Genomic DNA, 22,313 nt, shown 5'->3' with positions numbered 1-22,313 from the left:
ATGTTCTGCCATGCTGACAGCTCTCCTCCGCTATCTCCAGAGTCTCCTCAGATGTTGGAAAATATTTGGAATTAATGAGAGTGTCAGAGATACACTGATCTACTCCAAATTGCTTATCTAACTCACAAGGTCTTGTAGATCTCAAGTGACACTAGACGATTGGGTTATACATGTTTCCTGATCAATTTCACTGACCTCTAATAGACTAGCAAACATAACTGGGGAAGGCTGGTATAGGGCAGGATGCTTGCAAAGCACTGCCGTCATGACCTCTAAATACAAGAACAGAGGCTGGTGTGCACACACAGTAAATGGGAAACCAAGGAAATTATCTGTGTGATCCAGACCAAAATGACAACCAGTCTAAACTCTCTGAATACCTCAGAGATATCTGACATGAATTATTTGGATGCTTCGTAAGGTTGTATTAAGCCAGGGGATAATCCACATGTGTGCAAGAATAATGGAGGAAAGCACAATAGTACTACACTTTCATTCTTTTTTTTTTTTTTCTGCTTCATCTCCCCAAACCTCCCCCGTACACAGTTGTATATCTTAGCTGCAGGTCCCTCTAGTTGTGACACATGGGAAAAAATATGGAAGGCTTCACGAATTTGCATGTCATCCTTGCCCAGGGGCCGTGCTAATTTTCTCTGTATCGTTCCAATTTTAGTATATGTGCTGCCGAAGCGAGCACAACACTTTCATTCTTTTATTCACTCAACGTATACTTGTAGAGTCCCTATCCTGTGGTGGTATGCTGGTAAATGTTTAACAACCAGCTGGGTGGAGGTGGAAGGGAGCCCTGACTGGTAGCTCCCTTCTCTGTGGGGTAAATCCTGCTACAATGGTCAATTTCAAGCTACCAACATGAAGTCATTGAATACAGCAGGATGAGTCAGTGTAGCACACTGTTACATTTCCACCTTCAGATACAACAGACGTAAATAACCTCAAAACCATAGCTAATAAAATGGAGTAAAATAGTTAGGAAATGATGACTATTCAGTATTTATTACCTTTGCTTTAAATATAATTTGGTTAATTTTTAATAATGGCTGATTGTTAAACAACCAGCTTGCAAGATTTCTGAGAATTTACCCATTGTTTCTCAAGAGCCAATATGAGTAGGCTCCACCACACCACTGCTGTTAGGTGCCAGGCACTGTGCTACATGCTAGTGACTTACTGGAGAGAGACCTCCTTCCTGTCCACATGGAGATGACAGTCCAGTGAGGCAGACAGGTTAAAGATGAATGGTATTTAATTTACAACAGCAATGGATGTTATAAAAGGGAAATAACAGGCAGGTCAGCCTTTTGTTGAGGGATAAGGATGAGAAGGGTTAGGGAAGATGACAAACGAGGGAATAACAGTTGAACTGAGGCTTGAAAAATGAAGAAGAGGCTAAGCCAAGACTAAGAAAAATGGAAAAATCATTCCTGAGGAAGGAAGAGCCCAGTGACGCTGCAGAGGGCCCGCCATGACATGGCTAAGTAGTGGCGAGCAAGGGAGAGAGTGGTAAGATGGCTGAGGTGGTTCATGGACGCATCCTGCAGAGCCCCTTAGACCTCTTAAGGCTTTCGGTCTTTCCTAAGAGAATGGGAAAACTGTCAAAGGTTTAAATGGAGACAAGGGGTTGATAAGTTTATATGTGTCTTAAGATTACTTAGTCTGCTTGGGAGAGAATGGATTTTAGGGGGCAATAGTGGAAATAGAGACTTTCATTAGTAGTTCAAGTGGGAGAGGATAGTGGTTTGCGTTAAGTTGTTGGCAATGGAGAAAGAAATGGATGGAAGATCTATTTTGAGGACAGAATTGACAAGACCTGTCATGGAACAAAAAAGCTCACAATCACCAATATCTATGTTTCTTTTCCTTTTCTTGAGCACATGACTAAATTACATTTTCCAGCCTTCTTTGAAGTTAGGTGGGGACATAAGACTGAGTTCTAGCCAGTGAAAATATAAGTTGTTATGCACAATACCTCCAGATCAGTCCTATAAAAATCTCCCACAGGCAATCCTTCACTTTTTTACCTCTTGCACACTGACCTTGGAGACCACGTTCTGAACATGGCACGTTCACAGTATGGAAGGAACCTTGGAACCTTAGCCAATATCCTGAGAGCCATTCAATTCATAGTGGAATTCTACATAAGCAATAAATCCATTTTGATTGTGTTAAGTCACAGAGATTTGCATGGGGGTGAAGGTAAAGTATTGATTTGGGGGATTTATTAGACATGGAGAGTAATAGGAGGGGGGCATCAAAGATAATCATGGATTTCCAGCATGAGCAACTATGTGAATGCAGAAGCCATTTAATGATATGTGGCATACTAGAGAGGAAGGAAGACCATGAGTTTTGTTCTGTATATATTTAGTTTGCAATACCTATGGAAAAACAAAAGGCAGAAATATTGAGGCGGCAGATAGAAATAAGAATTTCACAGGGGAAAACCAATTTGACTACATAAATTTGAGAGTTATCACCATATGAACAAGGCCGCCACTTTGCATGACTTCAGTAGTCTATGTGAATGGTGCTCCCTGGAGTTGTGTGTGCACAACCTACACAACTTTATGTAGACGGTATATAAAACCATGTTAGAGGAAGAAATCTCCCAAAAAGAAAGAATAGAGTGAGAAAAAATTCAAGTGCACAGCCTTAAAGCTCTCCAATATTTAACATTAGGGTATAGCATGAGGTGTCCCAAAATAGCCTGAGCAGAAAGGACCAGAAAGGTAAGAGAACAGGGTGTCAGGACTGCAGTCTTAGTCAGCTCAGGCTGCTATAACAAAATACTACAGACTGGAGGGCTTAAACAACAGAGATTAATTTTTTCACAGTTCTGGAGGTTGGGAAGTTCAAGATCAAGGTGCTAGCAAGGTAGGTTTCATTCTGAGGCCTCTTGTCTTGGCTTGTAGACAGCTACTCTCACAGTTTGCTCTCATGACCTCTTCTTTGTACATGCTCATGGAGAGAGGGAGAGCTCTCTGTTGTTTCTTCCTATACAGGCATCAGTTCCATCATAAGGACCACACCCTCTTGATCTCATCTAACCCTAATTGTCTCCCAAAGGCCCCATCTCCAAATACATCACATTGGGGGTTAGGGCTTCAACATATGAATTTGGTAGAGGACACAAACATTTAGTCCATTACAACAGCCAAGTTAAAAAAGTTCTCCAAGAAAGAGATCAACTCTGCTGAAACCTGAGAAGTAGTCAAGAAAACTGAGGACTGAAACTGTCCATTGGATTTAACAACACAGGGGTTACTAGAAACCTCAAAAAAAGCAACTTTAGTGACATGGTGGGAATGGAAAGCAACTTGGAGTTGACTTGGAACCAAACGTGGTATAAGGATGTGGAGAAATGTGTGAGAAAAGAGATAGAGAAGCAGCTGGAGTGGTTATGGAGGCCATGGAGATTTTGGTTGGTTTTTGCATGGTATAAAATGTTCAAACACTCCAGCAGTGAGGAGGACATGGAAAATGTGGGATTCACCCAGGAAATATGGCTAAAAACCAGTTAATATGAGTATTTCCCCTGACTGAGAGGAACAGAATGTCTGACCCTAGACAAAGCCCAACAGTGGAAAAATAAAGAAATTCTTTCAGCATTCTGACAGGGACTTTAAGCATTCTGACAGGAAAATTCTTCAAACATTCTTCAGGAAGCCCTGGAAAATTGCTACAGCACCTGCTGCTTTTCAAAGAAAACATTTTAGTCATATCTGAACTTTTCAAGAAACATTATTGCTGGAAATTATAGGGCAGTAGGCAGTGGTAAACTTCACGGTGCCCCCAATCCCTGAGCAATTGCAGTCCAAGCTACCATCCTGATGGGTCTTAATTAACTCCCTCTTGGATTTTTGGTTTGGTTTGGTTTGGTTTTGGTTTCATTGGGTCAACCTAAATTCCAAACCTGTATCTCTTCTCGTCCAGATTGTCATATGTGCCCAGTAGTCCAATGAAAGCTCTTCTGAGAGTATCTGTGCTGCAGACAATGGGAGTTTAGGGTGGGATTAACTCGAAGGAGTTTTTATACAATAAAAAATAGTTTGATGAAGGCCCTCTAGTCTCCCCTCAAAAAAGAAAGCAACATGTTGCCCACAATCATTTTATATTTGGATATTAGAGTCCCTTTTCACTCATCTCTTCAAGGCCGTCACCTACCATGCATTAAGAACTGTTAAACCCTGTGTCATTATCCTTCTGACTCCAGTTCAGACTCCCACTACCTCTCACCTGACTAGACACCAGGTCCTGACACTTTTTCTAGCGTACAAAACATTCTGAGTAGTGTGCACAAGCAGAGTGCTTAGCATCGTTCGTCGTGAGAATCCCTACTTTTGCAAGTGACTTGAAATCTTTGCAAAGCTCTTCCAGCAAATCTGCTGGAGGGCATCGTCTTCTCAGCCTAATTACTTGCATACCAGTGTTGGGGTGTACAGTAGTGGTATACATTTGCTGTCTATACATTTTTTAAGTTTAACTGAAGAAAGCCAGACCTGCAGTTGGAGGAGCTGCTGGCTGGCAATCTCAGAGTCACGAGGAAGTCCTGCAGCAAAAGTTGGGGATGTGATTAACACTGAAGTCACGGTGAAAAGAGGCCCAGCATAACTCAGTCAAACAGTTCTTCCTCTGGAAAACAAGCCTGAATTACTGACGCTTGATATTAGGATTATCGCATTTATGCCTGTAATTTACAAAGCTCCAATTTCAAGAATTGCTATCTTCCATTCTCAGACTCTGATAGTCAGGGATATCTACTGTTCTTTTGCTATATAACAAATCACGTCAAAACTTAGTGGCTCAAAACAAACAAAAAAACAGAAAATTTCCCCTTCTGTGGGTTGACTGGGCTGAGCTGGGCGGGTCTCCAAGTGGGGTTGACCAGGCCACTCATGCAGCTGCATGCATTTGGGAGCTCATCTGGGCTGGAACAGTCAATATGTCTCACTAACATGTCTGGGACTTTGGTGCTGCTTACCAGCTGAGGTGCTTCATTTCTCCTCTGCATGGCCTCTCTCTCTCTCCACATGGTTTCTATTTGTTAAGAAGCCCAAACTTCTAACAAAATGGTAGGCTTCCAAGCGAGAAAAAGTAAAAGCCACCAGGCCTCTTAAGATCTACAACACAGAGTCACTTTTGCCACATTCTGTTAATGAAGAGCAGCCCAGATGCAAGGGGAGGGAGAGGAGGAGTGGCAGGCATGGACAGGATCAGGAGGAAGTTGGTGGCCATCTTTGCAGGCAGTCTACCACATTTCCCATTAGGCCTTAAGCTTGTATAACCTCAGTTAATTTCCCTTTCACTAGGCATGAATATTTCAGTGCTTGAATTAAAAAGGGTATGGGACCAAATTCTACCTAAAAATGGACTGTCCATCATGACTCAATGACTTGACAAGAGATGCTCAGCTACCATGAGACCACCACTGAAGTTCTCTCAGTGCTCCTCCACTTATTAAGGGCAGGAAACCTCCTTTTGCTCTGGTGGACCACTGTGTTTTATAGGGATTTTGATTCAAGTGGATATTTTTTGACAGTAAATCATAGCACTAACAAACATAGATAAATGTTCCATTATTTTTACAGGACAGTCAACTGGAAAATTCTGTGGGTTTGTTATTCTAAAGCATTGTATAAACATGTACTCAGGATTGCTTTTCAAATTCAAGCTCAGATATTTTAGATAATGTCTTTTTTTTTTCTGCCTACTTTCAGTTTGACTTCAAACAATTGGAAATCTTTTAAAGACAGAGGGTTATCTTATGTAATGAAGAATGGACATTATGTTAATATTTCCTGTAGGGAAAAAAAACAGATTAGATTGGTTGTCTATGTCATTTTCCCATGATTGGATTTTAACAATTTTTTCCTTTTTTTCCTGGAATATAACAAGGCTTAGCCAAATCTTTAACAACTGAAGGAAAATGTTTGGGCGTGAGAGCCTCTCTCAGTGCTTGGGATTTCAAAACCATCTGAGAATTCTTAGGATGGGTTTTGAAAGATGTAGGTAGTAAATACTTTCACAATTTGCTTAAAGGTATTTGGTGACTGGAACAGAGAACTTTGTGTGGGGAGGAAGCTAGGCAGTTGGTGGTTCCATCATACAAGAAACAGGTAGCCTTTCGGCTCCTACAGGTAACAGTGATCAGTGGCTATGAATTGTTGAAAATCTACGGTGAACCAACTTTTTGATTGGATGCCATACACACACCATCTCATAGTAATTAATGGCCTATTCCTCCACTTTGCAGATAAAGAAATTGGAGTTCAGAGAGGTTGTCATGACCATCTAGCAAGAGTCAAAGCTCAGATTTGACCTACATGTCCCTGATTCTAAATCCAGAGCTTTTTGCATTGTGGTATACTAACCTCCAAACCAGAAATGAATTAAATTCATGGTAATAAGGTTCCCCCTGAGGATCTCTTATTTCTATTCTCACTCCCCGATTGTGAGATGGGTAGACAATGAGATTCTCAAACAGAGCCAGGTAGAGAAAAATATGGGTGGTGCACAGGAAAGAGCCTACTTTGTCAAATTTCTGATTTCTGGAACAAATCTTGTGATTCTTACTCAAAATTTTTGTCCTTAGCACTGTGACATTTGGAGCTTGAAGATGCCCAGGATTTCAGTATTTGATGTACCATCTAAGCTCTTAATCTGTCTGCACACAAGAACCTCAGAATCACTGAAAAAACAACCCCAACACGTACCCTTGAAGACCAGCAGGTAAGTTCCTTGAACATGGACCTGGGCGTTACTGATAAGGATTTTCAGACAGTTATCATATCAAAACACTAAGTTTTCAGAATCATCCACCCTGTGAGGAAGTTGCAACAGGTACCAAGGGCTAATTGAAGGCAGCAAGTTATTTAACCAGTCACTAGTCAGGGAAAGTGGTTTCCTTCTTGTTGCATTCTTGCAACGCAGGGTAAACTTCTAAGGATTCTGTCTGGGCCACACATTTAGCTTTACTACAATCCCGCCTATTCAATACTCACAAGAATTCCTCCCATTTAGCCCTCACCATACACGACTAGTAACTTTTATTCTCTGAGTGCTGTGTCTGCTTTGATTTTTCAGAAAGTTACATGACAATATGGTAGAGGGCCTCTAATAATGTTGCTGAGGTTGGGTCTTGATGATGGTCCTTCTGCCTCTGAGTGTAACTTTTGAAGTCCATTCGGCGGATATTGCCTGGCAACTCAGTGTGGTGGTGGTAATGGTGGATTACACATCCTGAGGCTGTGATGGTCAAGGATTCAATAAAGCCTTGGCTTCTCAAGTCAGACACTCTTGCTTCTTGAACATATCAACGCTAGTATCCAGGAAGGGCTCACTCTGGCATAACTGGGGCCCGGGAGCAAAGGCGCCTGGTGGCAGTCATCAAGAAATTATCAGGATTTGGGGCCAATAGGGCAGAAGACTTGGCTCTGAGAAGAGAAGCAGCAACCAGGGAACACTGGTTCCAGGGCAGGATGCGGGCTGCAAATAGCACATCGTGACCAGGTGGATTTAGGATAAGAACTAATGCTTCCATTGTTCAGTTAGGCTAAATACAGTCTTCTCTCTACCCTCAGTCATGTGCCCTTATGTATGGATTTAAGACACAGTCCTGATTTCACAGCAGCACTGGTCTTGAACTTCAAGAGGTGGAACACCCTCTAGTCAACTTCATACATACTTTTGGTTGGGAATGCCTTCTTGGTTTACAGTAGTCAGCTAGTCTCCCAGCGGGGAATATAGAAAGAAACCTAGTAAATTTTTATGGGAAAACACACTTTGGGTTATTAGATGAAACCAAGACCAATACTTGTATGAACTATATGATGTGTATTAAATACAAACCATTTGTGCTTGCAAATCCTGTGATTGAAAGGGAAGTCTCACTTGATCCTTAAGAAACGATTTTGTATCATTTCAGATACGGCCGAAAACAGGAGCGAACCACATGCACTGCTTAATATGTCGTGGGACTTCCCTCTAATAATAATGATGATGGTGAGAATGTATTATTTATATGATAGCATTCTAGTTTGCATTCAATATACATCTTGTTTTGGTTTTGCTCATATGGAATGCTATAATTAGTCCTGTTTCACAGATGGGGAAGCATAAAGAGCTTAAGTGGCATGTCCAAGGTCACACAACTGGTAAATATAATAACAGAACTGAACCCAGCTCTGACTGCAGCCCTTGTGTTTTTCTCCCTGACAAACATAATATATATACTGTACTGTTTTGTTGTTGATGTTGTTTCTAACAGACTGAGATAAACATTTCTAAGGAGTATCTCCATATTCGCCAAGTATCAATTTAACTGAAACCTCTGGAGTGGTTGCACACTGAATAGGAGCCTCTTACAGTGGTCTTCCAGAATAATTCTCTTAACTGGTAATAAAAATAAATCTATGAAAGACTTCAGATAGATGGAGCAAGCTGTGTGAATATCAATTTTAACGTTGGCTTGAAAACTGAAACGCTTGCTTTATGCTTTTGTTCAACTGATGTTCAAGCAAATTGTGTTGAATATCCATGTTTGATTCAATAGTGATGTTTGAAATATTTTTGTATTCTCGTGTAAAAGTCTTAGCTCCATATTATTATAATATATCAAGGTTGGTCACCAAATGCATAAATACTGAGTGCAGCTGTAGAATTTAATAAAACCAAAAGTTTGAGCTAGCAAATGAAAAATTACATATTATTGGAAACTTGTGCTCAAAGTCGAAACTTGAAGGAAATATTTTAGCACTATCACAATATTACATTGCAGTCATTATTTAATTTATCTCCTCTGAAATGGCTTAAAGGAAGTGCTCGCAAAGCCCTATTTACCCCAGCCAGGAAGTAAGGCAGTGGTCAGCGAGTGAATGAAGTCATGCAAAGCTGACAATGCCACTATTGTAAGAGCACCTCGGAGGAGTATTGTTTGACGTTGACCAAGCGAGGGATGTGTTGGAAGTTTTTATTTCATCTTAACAAAAGGGTAAGGCCAGAGCAATAATAGAAAACTAGCCTTTTCTTGAATTCTGTTTTTTACGCTTTTAATTGAAAAGTATCAACTTGAATGTACCTGGAAGAAAGAAATGTCTTACAGTAAATTATGAAGATTTTGGGAAACAGTTTTACATTTTAAAAATGTACCCTAAGTAAATAGCATATTTTTATACCTATCTATAAGTATATACCATATAAATGTTCATAAATGCTATGTATAACATATATATATAATTTATATATTCACCATTCAGTTTTTCCAGGAGAAACTTCAAGAGCCCCTACCAACTCATGCATTTCAATTGTCACTTTGAACTTTGGAACAAAGGAGAGACTGTAAAACCAGTTTATAAAAAGTATTATGAGATACCACAACTGGCATTTTTACGACCTTATTAAACTACATTCAAGTGGCATAAATTATATGTAATGAAAGTGAAAAGGATCTCTGACCCGATTTTAATATTGGGTGCATGCTTATTAGTTTGAGTTTTTTTCTGAATAGAAACCTTTTTTCAAACTCTAGCAGTTGATATTATGTGGAAGTCATAAATGTCAGATTACATTAAACTATTTTGGTTCATAGAATAGCGCAGCCATTAAGTTACAAGAGAGTAATGAGTAGGTCTTCTCACAAAGTAGAGGCAAAGGTGTTAATTTAGATTTGAAACATTCCACCCCATTATAAAAGCCAAATTAATTTGCCATGTGTAGAAGCAGCAAAGACCAATATTTGAAAGGTGAAAGACCCCCTTTTTGTAGGAGAATGATAGGAGAGAGCATTATGAAGTTTCCATTTCTAAAGAGTATGTATACTGGTCCCTGGAAGGTTAATTATTAAGTGTTATAGAGTCTCTTATTATAAATTTCTATTCAAGAAGTTGAATTGATAGAATTAGTTAAATGTTAAAGATGAAAGGAAATCTGGGCATTTAGATAGTTTGAAAATGTGCAGATTTAAATATAGATATAAATTTAATTTATTTTATCTCCTCCAATTTTTATAATTTATTATGAAGAAGGTATTTTCATCTGGTTTTAGAGATTTTGATTAGGCATTAGTTACAGATTCTAAAAAAGATAAAAAGAAAAAAAAAACCCCATTAATTTGGAGGACTATAGAAATAAAGCATAGGGCATCCTGAATTTCAAGTGTCTGTTTATTAAAAGCCAGGCTGAATGAAAAATACCTAAAGACATAAAGAAATGAAGATACTTCACAAAAAAAAGTCAGAAACAACAGCCTTTACAAACCTAGACAACATATTGAACAATGGTAAAATGATAAGAAGAATAATGTTGAATTAGCTCATCATTTTTTAAATGTAAGAAAAATAGAAATGCAAAAGCCACTCAATGAAAGAAAAAGGCTAGTTTATAGTAGCCCAGCCCAAAGAGAGGCAAAAGTATGGATTGTGGCATCTGCAGGGTCAAGCATAAGTGGTCACCTGAAGGACTTCTGTTACCAATCTTCCTTTTCTTGCTTGAGGAAGATTGACCCTCAGCTAACATCTGCACCAGTCTTCCTCCATTTTGTATGTGGGACACCGTCACAGCGTGGCTTGATGAGCGGTGTGTAGGTCCGTGCCTGGGATACAAACCCATGAACCCCAGTCTACCAAAGTGGAGCATGTGAACTTAACCACTATGCCACTGGGCCTCCCCCGAAGGACTTTTAAGTGCAGTAGGTTCTGGTCAGGATAGCAGGTTACTGAGGCATTAGTAAAGACTCCACAAGGATTCTTAGAAACTCCTCTGTGTTCTCGGCGAGAAAAGCAGCAGGCAGTAATATTAAAGCCTAAGAGACCTTGGGGAAGTGAGGTCATGCAGAATCATTTAAATTTAGAATGAAAAGTAACTTTAGTCCCCTTTGTTTGTATTTTACTTTCTAGCTCAGGAAGCGCTTTTATATCCTCACAGCAACCATCCCAGATGACTAATATTTATATTTTATTTTTTATATTAGGACACAGTTTCAGAGAAGGTAGATGATCTGCCCAAGATCACTCACATGGTTAATGCCTGAGATATTTATAGATTATCTGGCCAATGGCCATCTCATCTCTAGCTAAGTGCCTTCAGGAAGAATAGTTCATGATTTCTTGGGAAAACTCACTTCACTGATGAAAGCATTTTGGCCAAAAAGTTCTTGTGATATTTTTTAATATCTAGCCTTTGAGGTTTCTAATATGACATTCTGGATCAATAATAACCACAACCAACATTTATGTGTCATTTTACTGTTTGCCAGTTGTTTTAATATGTATTACTTAAATTAAAACATGTGAGATGGCGATTTCTGCTTTCACACAGCAATGGTTTTTCAAAACCAGAACAACAGAAATGTATTCTCTCACAGTTCCGGAGGCCAGAAGTCCGAAATCAAGGTGTCATTTACTTCTAGGGTTTGGTTCCTTCTAGAGTCCCTAAGGGAGAAACAGTTCCATGCTTCTCTCCTAGCTTTGGTGGTTGTAGGCAACTGTTGGTGCCCCTTGGCTTGTAGGCACATCACTCTAATCTCTGCCTCCATCTTTACAACATCTTTTTCTTTGTGTCTCTGTGGGTCATTTTTTGTCTCTTATGAAGACGTTTATCAGATGGAAGGGCCATCCTAATCCAGTATGATCTTATCTTGATTCTTAACTAATAACATCTGCAATGACCCTATTTCCAAATAAGGTCACATTCTGAGGTCCTAAGTAGGCATGAATTTGGGGGGGGGGGGGACACTACTGAACCTACTACTACAAGGCAGAAGAGGTTTTGATAGCTTCATGTGTACCTGATGCCTGTGATAATTATTCTCAGGTAATAGTTGATTTAAAAAACTACTGATTATCACCTTTGGTTGAAGTGAACAAATTGAATAAATTGAAGTTTTGGTGTTTTGAAGACAAAAAGAGAGAGAGAGAGAAATGGAAGATATGTTTCTATTCATTCAAGTGATTTTTTTTTTTTTTTTTTGCAGGGAAAGATTCACCCTGCGCTAACATCTGTTGCCAATCTTTCTCTCCCCCACCCACCCCAAAGTCCCAGTACGTGGTTGTATATCCTAGTTGTAAGTTCTTCTAGTTCTTATATGTGAGCCACCACCACAGCATGGCAACTGACAGATAGGTGGTGTGGTTCCATGCCCGGGAACTGAACCCCACCTGCCAAAGTGGTGCCAGTGCCAAACTTTAAGCACTAGGCCATCAGGGCTGGCTCTTTCAAGTGATTTTTATTAGTAGAGATGATACAATCTCAAACAAAGAGGAACTTAGTAGACAACAGGGCAATTTTCAGTGATGCACCCGATATTCCACTGGAAAGACACTAGATACTCAGTCACAGCACATGGAGAAGAGCCAAAATGAAACGGAGGAAGTGTAGTAACTGAACATATGGAAGCAATGTAGTGATTCTATTAAGAAGTGACAGATAAAGGCCATGGGGATTGCAAATCTATCACCTAGTTTTCAATGATGTATAAAGAACAGAGACCCTAAAACACTGTTCATTTGTAAGTGATGTTTTTCCCCTTTTCTAAATTCCCTGAGGACTTTGGCTAACAGTACAGAAAGTCAGTGGAAATTGAATGTGTGATCTCAGAAAAGTCAATGAATTTAGGGAATAGAGAAAGGGAAAATTGATGTTTGGGATACTTTGAGGAAAGTGTGGGGTCGAACAGCAGAACATTTTCTCGACAGATCCTGCCAGGGAGATTGGCTCTAAGTTTGGTATCCAGACAATACATGAAGGTGAATTTGGTTGTGTTTACTTGCCGATGGAAGAAGAGATGAACTCAGTAGATGCCTGTGTCTCACAAGAGCTAGGTAGTGGAGGCAGAGAAGTGCTAGCAGTTATACAGAAGTGCTAAGGATCATAGTCTAATGGAAGAATGGCTTTTATTGGCCTCTACTTCCTCATTGTGGAGCTGTCTAACCTCAAGTTTGGCCTGAACTCCCGTAGAGTTCAAGTAGGGATGCAAAGCAGTCAAGCACGGGATGATGGTGCAAGGTGGAACATGGCATCCACGTCATTCATTTCCTTTTTAATTTTACTTCAAATTAATATCATGGATCTAGAGTTCAGTAAAAACAGCAGGAAAAATTAGAAAGCACTTATAAGAAACCACATGTTCTTTACTTTATTTAAAAATGAGACCAGTATATAGAATATTTGTATTCTATACACTTAGAAAGAAAATATTGTAAGATGTCCTTCTTCATCCTCCAATGGAAAGTTACCAGAGTCCCCTCATCCTTTAATAGCTGCTTTTTCAATGGCTGTTGTTCAAGCCCAAGTAGTAGCTTGTTCATCAACAGCCCAAGTACCAAACAACTCAAATGGATGCTTCAGGATCACTCAAGGCTAAAGCTTTTATTTTTCCCCAAAATGAAGACAGATTTGCAACCTTACTATTCCGAGAAATGTGTTCACTGTTCTTATGTGCACTAAACACAACCAAAGTTTTATGAAGCTTTCCTTAAAAATATGGAAGTGTGTTATATATGTTTATTAATTTATGTTTAATTACCCCCCCCAAGTTTGACCTAGTCTTTTGATTCATGGTATCTGCCATGGCATAAAAATATATTAAAGATGAAATTGACCCCTCTGAATGTTTGCAATAATAAAAGGATGAAAAACTGTGAACTCAAAGCAAATTGAGTGACTGGCTTAAGATAGGGATTAAGTCCAGAGCATGACAGGCTTGTGTGTTCTGTTAACCTAGAGAGTCAGTTACCTGCAGATTGGGAAGTTGTTTCCTACTGCATGCTATGCTCCTGAGGTTATCACTCATTGGTCTTAGAGTGGCTAGCCTTCCCAGAATACTCTATCTCCAGCAGATGAAAACAAAATGGCTACATCTGGTTATTCATTCAGTCACTCCATAATAAAGAGTGAGACTTTCATATGTGTTAAGGACCACGTTGGTTCCTGTGATTGCAGCAAGGAGTAAAAGAGAAATTGCACCTAGCTTCACATAACTTATTCATTCACCCAGTCATTCAACATATATTCACTGAGCACCCACCAGGCACCATTTTAAGTGCTTGGGATATGATAGTGAGCAAAACAAGCATCCCGGGGCCGGCCTAGTGTGCAGCGGTTGGGTGCTCAAGTTCCACTTCGGCGGCCCGGGGTTCACCGATTCAGATCCTGGGTGCGGATGTGGTACCGCTTGGCATGCCATGCTGTGGTAGGCGTCCCACATATAAAGTAGAGGAAGATGGGCATGATGTTAGCTCAGGGCCAGGTTTCCTCAGCAAAAAGAGGAGGATTGGCATCAGTTAGCTCAGGGCTAATCTTCCTCAAAAAAAAAAAACAAGGATCCCTACTATCCTGGAGTTTACATTCCACTGGAGGACCATAAACAATAGATGTGAAACAAACATGTAAATTTTACAGTGTGTTCAAATGTGATAAATATTATGAAGAAAGAACAGTAGATCAGAGTAAAGGGGGATCTGGAAGGCCAAGGGAGGGGATAGGAGAGTGTGAGTTGCAATTTCAAGTTAAGATGATCAGGGTAGGCTACCTTTTCAAGGTAGATTTGGGCAAATATGTGGAAGAAGTGAGAGAGTTCACGTGGTAGCTATCTGGAGCACGAGGATTCCAGGCAGAGGAGACGGCCAGTGCAAAGACCCGAAGACAGAAGCATGTCTGGTGTGTCGGAGGAAGAGCAGAGTCCAGCTTACTACCTTGTATATGAAAGAGAAATATGTACTCTACCTGGATGCATTGTTGTAAACTCATATCTATAAGTGCTAGATCTTTTCTCTTAAATTATTTTAGACCTATGTAAGATTCACTTATTTTAGGAGGTAAAATTGTTTCTTTAGAAAGTATGGAATTACTATGCTGTTTTTCTTGAGTTTTAGCATATGAGTTTTCCAATGCCATTAGGAGAAACATACTTAGCTGTTAATAGTAATGTAGTTGACTTTCTGTAATTCCCTTTAAATAATTTTCCTTACCATCTACATAGGTAAGCATCTCAGCCTGTTCCTTCACATGGCAATGTTCAAGTCATTTGGATTCAACTAGAAGTTAATTCTCCACTCTTGACATTAACCAAAGCAGGAATTGACATCAAAACAGAGCATCCACAGAGGCTTTGTTCATTAGCAGATAGAGCTCTGGTCAGGCATTTTTATCACCCACCGCACGATGAACATTTTACATGCATAGTGACTTAATGTAAAGCTGACTTGTCTTAGAACCCAATTCCTCTTTCAACTATGTATAGAGTTTTAGCAATATGCCTGATTCGGTAGTGAAAAGAATATTTTGAAGAAAGAAAATGGGTTAGTCAAGATATCCGTAATTTCCTTCTTGAGCATCTCCTCCTGCTGTTTATAAATGCCCATCCAGTGCTAAGGATAATACAGTTAAACCTTGAAGTTGTAGCAAAACAAGCAAACTGTCAAGGAGGGATTAAGATTTATACTTTCTTTCAAAGAAAAATTTCTTCACTTTTACCGCCAGGAAAACCTAAATCCTGGACCACTGTTGCTCCAGGAAGAAATTTCAAAAGAATACGATTTCAAGTATCTCTACGTTCAGGAGCAGTTTAGCCATTGAAAATCTACTGCTTTCCTGTAGAATTAAAGGCAGTGGGAACTGACACGTTTGCTTTAATATCGAGGCTCAGCAGCTGTCTAAATCTTGAGGGAAAAATGAATTCCAAGCGTCTGTCAGCCACTTTTTCCCTCCAGAATGGAAGGGAGAAGGGACCTGACTTTAGAGCCAGAGCTGATGGTCTCCTTCACACACCTGTGTGGAGGGAGGCCTTTGCACGGCGGTGGCACACTCCCCAACATCTGCTCCTTTCATTGAACTGAGCTGTAAATTGAAATTCCATTGCAGTGTTTTTAGAACCAGTTGAAGTAAGGAGACTGTCAGAAATCCTCTTTAAACTCACCCTTATCCAAACAGGAAACTGACCCTTGGCCCCTGGACGTAACAGTACACCAGTGGAAATTTCATTATCCCCGTTTCAGCTGAACTAAGTGAAAATTAATTGTGTAATTATCTGGATGAGCGCATGTGTAAAATTTTACAATGTGCCAGTTAGATTAAGTAACGTGTTAGTGGCATGGTTTAGTGCAGAGTCAAAGCTGTCCTATAAAAATGGAATAAAAAAATCCAACAAGGTTGGAAGGAAAAAAAAAACATATGTCAGAACAAATGCTTAACATGAGAAAGTAAGGTTAGGCTTAATTCCATAACCTGATGAAAATCTTACCCTCCAGACCATAGGTAAATCTGGCAGGCTTGGAAAGGGTATGTGTGTGGGGGGGGTGTGGGTGTGTGTGTGAGTGGGTGTGTGTGTGAGTGGGGGTGTGTTGTGTGAGTACACATGTGCACACTCAGGGACATTTGTGTAAATGACTTCTCCACTTACTGTCATTTTAAAATGAAGTTATTATTAAAATACTTAAGCTCCCCACTTGTCTCATATGTAGTTTTCCTTTACCAACCACATTAGAAACCGCAGGCTATGGGATTATTTGTCTGAGATATACCTTGTTCACCTGTTCAGTGAGCCGCTCTGACTTTTCTTCTGGACTTAATTCTTCAAACAAATGATGAGATAAACGCTGCATGCTGACTTGAGATCACTTCATTAAAATATATAGGCAAAGCATGAACCAGCTTTAACATCAAATGCATCGGGAATTTCAATTTGAAGTTTTCTTTGCTTTGATAAAGATTTTATAAGAGACATTTTTTCTCTGAGATTTTGGCCTCCCCCCTAAAAAAATATTGCTTTATAGAGACGATTTCCATTTCAAAGCCTCTGGAATGTTTAGATATTAGAATTTCGGGATGAAAGATTCAACTTGGGTAGACGCTCTTTGAAAGTGAGGACCATCTTTAAACAACATTTGAGTAGTGCATTGAGATCTTAGCAATTCTAAATGTCAGATTGCACAATGTCAGTGCTATCTTGGCAAATCCAGATACTAATTTACGTATCTTGCCCATGACACGGTTCTCCTGTTTTTCTCATTCCTTGTGCTACACATTGTCTCCATAAAGCTATGTTTATGGTGAAAGTCTGCTGAGATTTTTCTTCCATCACTCCCCTTGAAAATGAAAGTTCCACTAGACAGAAATAGTAACATTCTCAAAGAAAATATACTCAAAACGTGTTTCAGCTTTTTTTTCTAACTTGCCTTCATATAATGCCATTAGTTGTTTGTACTTTGTGTTACTAGTGCTTTATGGGATTGTTAGTACTGTAAGAAAGCTGTAACGAATACGTACATATTTAGTGGAAAACATTCTAATGTATATAAACATGATTAAAGGAAAGAAAGCACCGATGTGATTTATAGAACGGGGCAGTCAAAGGGCATTAAAAAATAATGGAGACCATTCAAAGGGCAAAGCAAAACTCCAGATCAGGGAACATTCGCCTCAAAATGAAAATGAGACTGGTCTTAGACCTACGTTTCATTGTAGATTAGCTACGAGGAAGGCTGTGGAGCAGGCCTTTTTACTGTGAATAAGACACAGTGACCTCTTCACTAGGTTTAAAGTGTCAGGAGTGGGGGAAAAGGGGGTTGTTTGTCAAATCTCAAAGAACAAAATGGCAATCAGGTGGTGGCCTTGAGGCCCCCATGCGAGGCCGCCCAGAGCCAAGGGTGGCGAGCATGTTGCCACGTCCCGGTCACGTGCCCTGTCAGCCATGACGAGCCCCTTCACAGAAGGGGTGTTTGCGTCCTTTTCTAACGCCTAACCAATGACTTTGTGCCTTTCAGGATACAGTAAAAATCAGGAGCACTTATTTTGCAGTTGGAACTGTCCTGACTTTAGGTGAAGTAAATTTTTAAAATATTTTAATCCAGATTTAAAATTATAGAGCCGGCCCAGTGGCGCAGCGGCTAAGTTCGCACGTTTCCGATTCTCGGATGCCCGGGGTTGGCCGGTTTGGATCCCCGTGCGGACATGGCACCGCTTGGCAAAAGCCATGCTGTGGTAGGCGTCGCACGTATAAAGTAGAGGAAGATGGGCACAGATGTTAGCTCTGGGCCAGGCTTCCTCAGCAAAAAAGAGGAGGACTGGCAGTAGTTAGCTCAGGGCTAATCTTCCTCAAAAATAAAATAAAATAAATAAAATAAAATAAAACTGCACATGATATTTTTAAAATTTAATGTTTTTATATATTCCTTTTTGAATAATGGAAGAGCTTGGAAGATAGCTCCTAGCACTGGAACACTTACATTTTTAAATTATATTTTATTCTTATCAATTCCAATTAATTACCATACAATTTCATAACTGAAGGAAACCTTACAGCCCTCCCTGTCCATTCTACAGGTAAGAAAACCGAACTCTAAAGTATGCCTCCTTTCTTAGTAAATTGCTATCTTAACTAACCCATGTTTTCTAGTCATTTGGGGGTTCCCCTGCCCCTAATAGGATGAGAAATAAACATATGACTGTGTGGAAAGTCAGACAATAGGTTTAACAGATAATGGGAAGAGCGTGGGATTTAAAGTCAAGACAACCTGGGTTTGAATCCTGGTTCCCTGTCTTGCGCTCTGTGTGACTTGGGGCCTGTAACTTAACCTCTCTGAACTTTAGAATCCCTCATTTGGTAAGCAGCGTCTACTTCACAAGTTAGTTGTGAGCATCAAACTAAACATTGTAAATGGAGCTGCCCAGCACATGACGGAGAACCAATAACATTCAAATATCTGAGGAGCAAATTTTCAAAGTCAAGAAAGCAATTTATTAAATTTATAGTCAAAAGCATATGAAAAAATCTTTGAGAGCAATCGGGGAGGAAATCAGGTTAGCAGAAATTTCCTCTGTAATAAGATTTATTATACATATCCCCTATAGAACACGTTTATTCAGTGTGCAAGTAAATTTTTCCTCTGGGCGTTTGGAGAACAGAATTGGAGAGGCAAGGGGTACCTGATAACTCAGGAGGAAAGTGTGTGCGAAAGAATATATATGTTAATTTTATTATGATTTATTATTCGTACTCTCATTTCCTTCCCAAATGGACTCAATGTGGCAATGTTATTATATTTTTATTTCCTATTTTGGAGATGTTTATATCATTTTTAATTTCGCACATGGTAGAGCGCTTTGGTTTCTGCTTTTGCCAAATGCCGATGATGTACTTTGCAAGACCAGCTCCTACTGCAGAATTGAAGGGGAACAAAGCTAAGCACCCGGAGCCAGGACGTAAAAAGTACAGAGAACCAAGTCCATGTGCATGAGAAACTAGACAGTAGAGCTCCCTACTCAGAAGAGAGAGAGAGGGGAGAGAGAAGTGGGAGGCGGGGAGGAGAGAGAAAATGAGAGAGAGACTGCTTGCTCTCACTTCAGTAATAAAAGTGAGGTTACAGATTTTTTCTTCTTTCTCATTGCTTGTGGAATTTATGAAATATTTTATTGCAAAGCTGAGCCAGAATTATTCAAGGAGAGAGCTTAAGAAATGGAATAATAGAGTTTTTGAAACTGATTTAAGGTTTAAAGTCAGCATTCGGTTTTCTTTAAGTACACAAATAAGCCACTCCTCTCTCGTCGTACAGTTCTTGAGCACCAGAAGTACAGCAGCGAGAAAACCCAACCCTTTCATTTGTGGAGACTCCATTCTAGTTGAGAGAGACAGACAATAAATAAACAAGCACTATGTTAGGTGTTGAGTGCTGTGAAGAAAAATGAAGCAGAGCGAAGGTGACAGAGGCAGAGGGAGTACGGTGTTATAAAGGGCGGTCAGGGAAGCACTTTCCCAGAAGCTATCAAATGGACAGCTTCAACCTTCTTCTGATAGTCCACACCTCAGAAACTTCTCATATGAACTGTTTCAGGGTGTACTTGAAAGCATACTGATAGTGTTTGTTTTTAATTATGATTATAATTTCTACTTAGAAAATACCTATGTCCTTCATTTTGACATCAGTCAATAAGCCTACGAAGTGTGAAAAACACTACCTGTATTTTTGCCAAAGGTGGAATCCTGTGAAAAGATCCAAGACAGGAAGGAGCTGAGGGGGAGATATTCCTTTGAAAAGAATGGTGACTGGGGGATGTAAAATAATACAGTTACCAAAGCTAAAAATAAATGACAGAGTATCTGATCTTAGAAAACATAACATATTTTCCTGGAGAACAGAAATCTAAGACAGCAAAGGGAATTATTTTCCTTACTGTCCCACTTTTATCCCAAAGATCTGAAGGAGCCAAATGAAAATTTCCTGGCATCCTGGGGCAATAAAATAATCTGGGTCTCCTTGTGAAACCACATTAGTATGGAGAGGGAACAGAGGCCCTTTGAGCACTCCTAAGTGCTGTGTAAGCTGCATTTTTCCCCGGGAACTCCAAGCTTTGTTTATTTGCAAAGAGTTGTGCTACTAAGGCATGGAGGCCTGAATGGCCCCAGTGACAGGCTCACATCTGAACACTTACCAGGAAGAAGCTCCCCGTTAAATGCTTGTTGAGAGTCCGGAGAGCTGCGTCAAAGATTACTATTGGTTTTTTCATAGATGTTGGTGAGAAGGAAAATGGCATTGCTTTTGGGAAGGTGGACTCAAGATAAAACATCCTCAGGAAGATACAGCTTAACGGAGCCCTTAGCGGGTGATCTGAGCTAATGCTTCCTTTCGCCTTTACCAGGTCAAGCACTCAAAGTGACTGACTTTCCCATTAAAAAGGAGGGCGGTTTAACTTTTAGGTGACTGCACTTGTGAGTGAGTGTGTGTGTGAGTGTGTGTGTGTGTGTGTGAGAGAGAGAGAGATGAGGTTCTTTGGTCAATAATAGAACTTTGTGGGAGGGAAAAGAGTTCCTTTTATTTTAAAGCTGCCCCATAGAGAGACATTATTTATACACCAAATGCTATAACATCAAGTCCTCAGCTGCAGGAAGTGTGTGTATTACTTACCTCCTCAGAAACATAGATATAAATATATACAGAGTCATTGGTGTTACTTAGAATCTGGTCTTTATTATTTCGGGGCCGGGTTACCCACCCCCATTCCTACTTAGCTATAATGTTTGAATTGAAGATTTAACCAACAATTTGCTGATGAATTTAGTGCCTGTAAGGGAGCTAAATTGATGGCCCACTGAGCAGGGCCCTGTTTATAAAATGAAATTTGTGTTCTCTCCTCCAGTCCTGCAGCTCAAAATCATCCACGAAGATACTAGGGTACCACATCATCCCAAGGGGCCACTGGCCGTATGGGCTGTGGGACGGAGAGGTAGATACAGTCCCAAGTCAACCCATTTGTTTATGATTAAATGCAACTTAAATGCCACCTTCTCTTGCCTGTCACTTCTTTCTCTGGTCACCTTGCTCACAACTCACCTGTAACATCTTCCCAATGGTGGCTTTTTCTTTTTTCAGAGTACCTGAAGGTAGTTCAAGGCACTGCACCTTCCAAGAAGGAGGGCCATGGGAATGGCTGCCAGAAATCCTAGATTTTCCACCACAGTTGTGGTTATAAACAGTTTAGCTGTGTGTCAGGCCTGTGTCCCAACCTTGGTTTAGAAAACCTAGTCACCACAGCACTGCATTGCTAGCCTCCGTTTCCCCGCTGACTTCGGTGCACTTCAGACTTTCCTAACTTTGCTTGTTGTTCTGACCTTACCACACATCCAGTCCCGCCACTTTAGCCTTCCTGAGTTCCTGCATCTTCCCTTTCCAGAGCTGGATTTCTTGTTTCTTGGCTGCTCTATCAGTGATGCTTCCTGAGCTCTACCTACGTCACTTATTTTAATATTGCATTTTCTTTATCTGCTAATTCCTCTTACTGAAAGCCTTCCAGTAATAAGAATCAGGTTTGGAAATCATTCACTGCTGAGATCCCCAACTCTTCTAGAAAGAAAAAGAACATTTATAGCAGGAGGTAAGAAGCAGGCTTTCTCAATGATTATGGTGTCTGCCCATTCCCGACTCATTCCCAAAGAATACTAAGGAATCTCGGAGGAATCTGTTCCATTCTTTCCCTACTCTCCGCACTCTCCATGTGTTTCCTAATGAATTCTGTAAATTTTCCTGTTTTGTTCTGTTTTTAAGTTTTTTTATTGTGGCCCAAATCACGTAACATTAACTTTACCATCTTTACCATCTGTAAGTGTACCATTCACTAGTGTATTTACATTGTTGTGCAACAGACCTCTAGAATTTTTCATCTTGCACTAAACACTAATTTCCCTTCCCACCAGCCCTTGGTAACCACCTTTCTGCTTTCTGTTTCCATGATTTTGACTACTTTAGATACTTCATATGAGTAGAATCATACAGTATCTGCCCTTTTGTGACTGGCTTATTTTGCTTAAA

The 22,313-nt window shown here is 40.0% G+C and overlaps 1 non-coding gene across 1 annotated transcript; it reads right to left on the bottom strand.

Annotated features, from left to right (window-relative positions):
• Window positions 1–590: 590 nt before the first annotated feature.
• Window positions 591–697, bottom strand: LOC111775511 (U6 spliceosomal RNA). Its single transcript, XR_002811218.1, has one exon. It is a non-coding gene; the product is annotated as a U6 spliceosomal RNA (small nuclear RNA).
• Between the last annotated feature and the right edge of the window lie 21,616 nt (window positions 698–22,313).

The sequence above is a fragment of the Equus caballus genome, chromosome 10 (assembly GCF_041296265.1).
Source record: "Equus caballus isolate H_3958 breed thoroughbred chromosome 10, TB-T2T, whole genome shotgun sequence".
Taxonomy (NCBI): domain Eukaryota; kingdom Metazoa; phylum Chordata; class Mammalia; order Perissodactyla; family Equidae; genus Equus; species Equus caballus.
The sequence above is the reverse complement of the archived record's forward strand: the minus strand, read 5'-3'. Positions and strand labels throughout refer to the sequence as shown.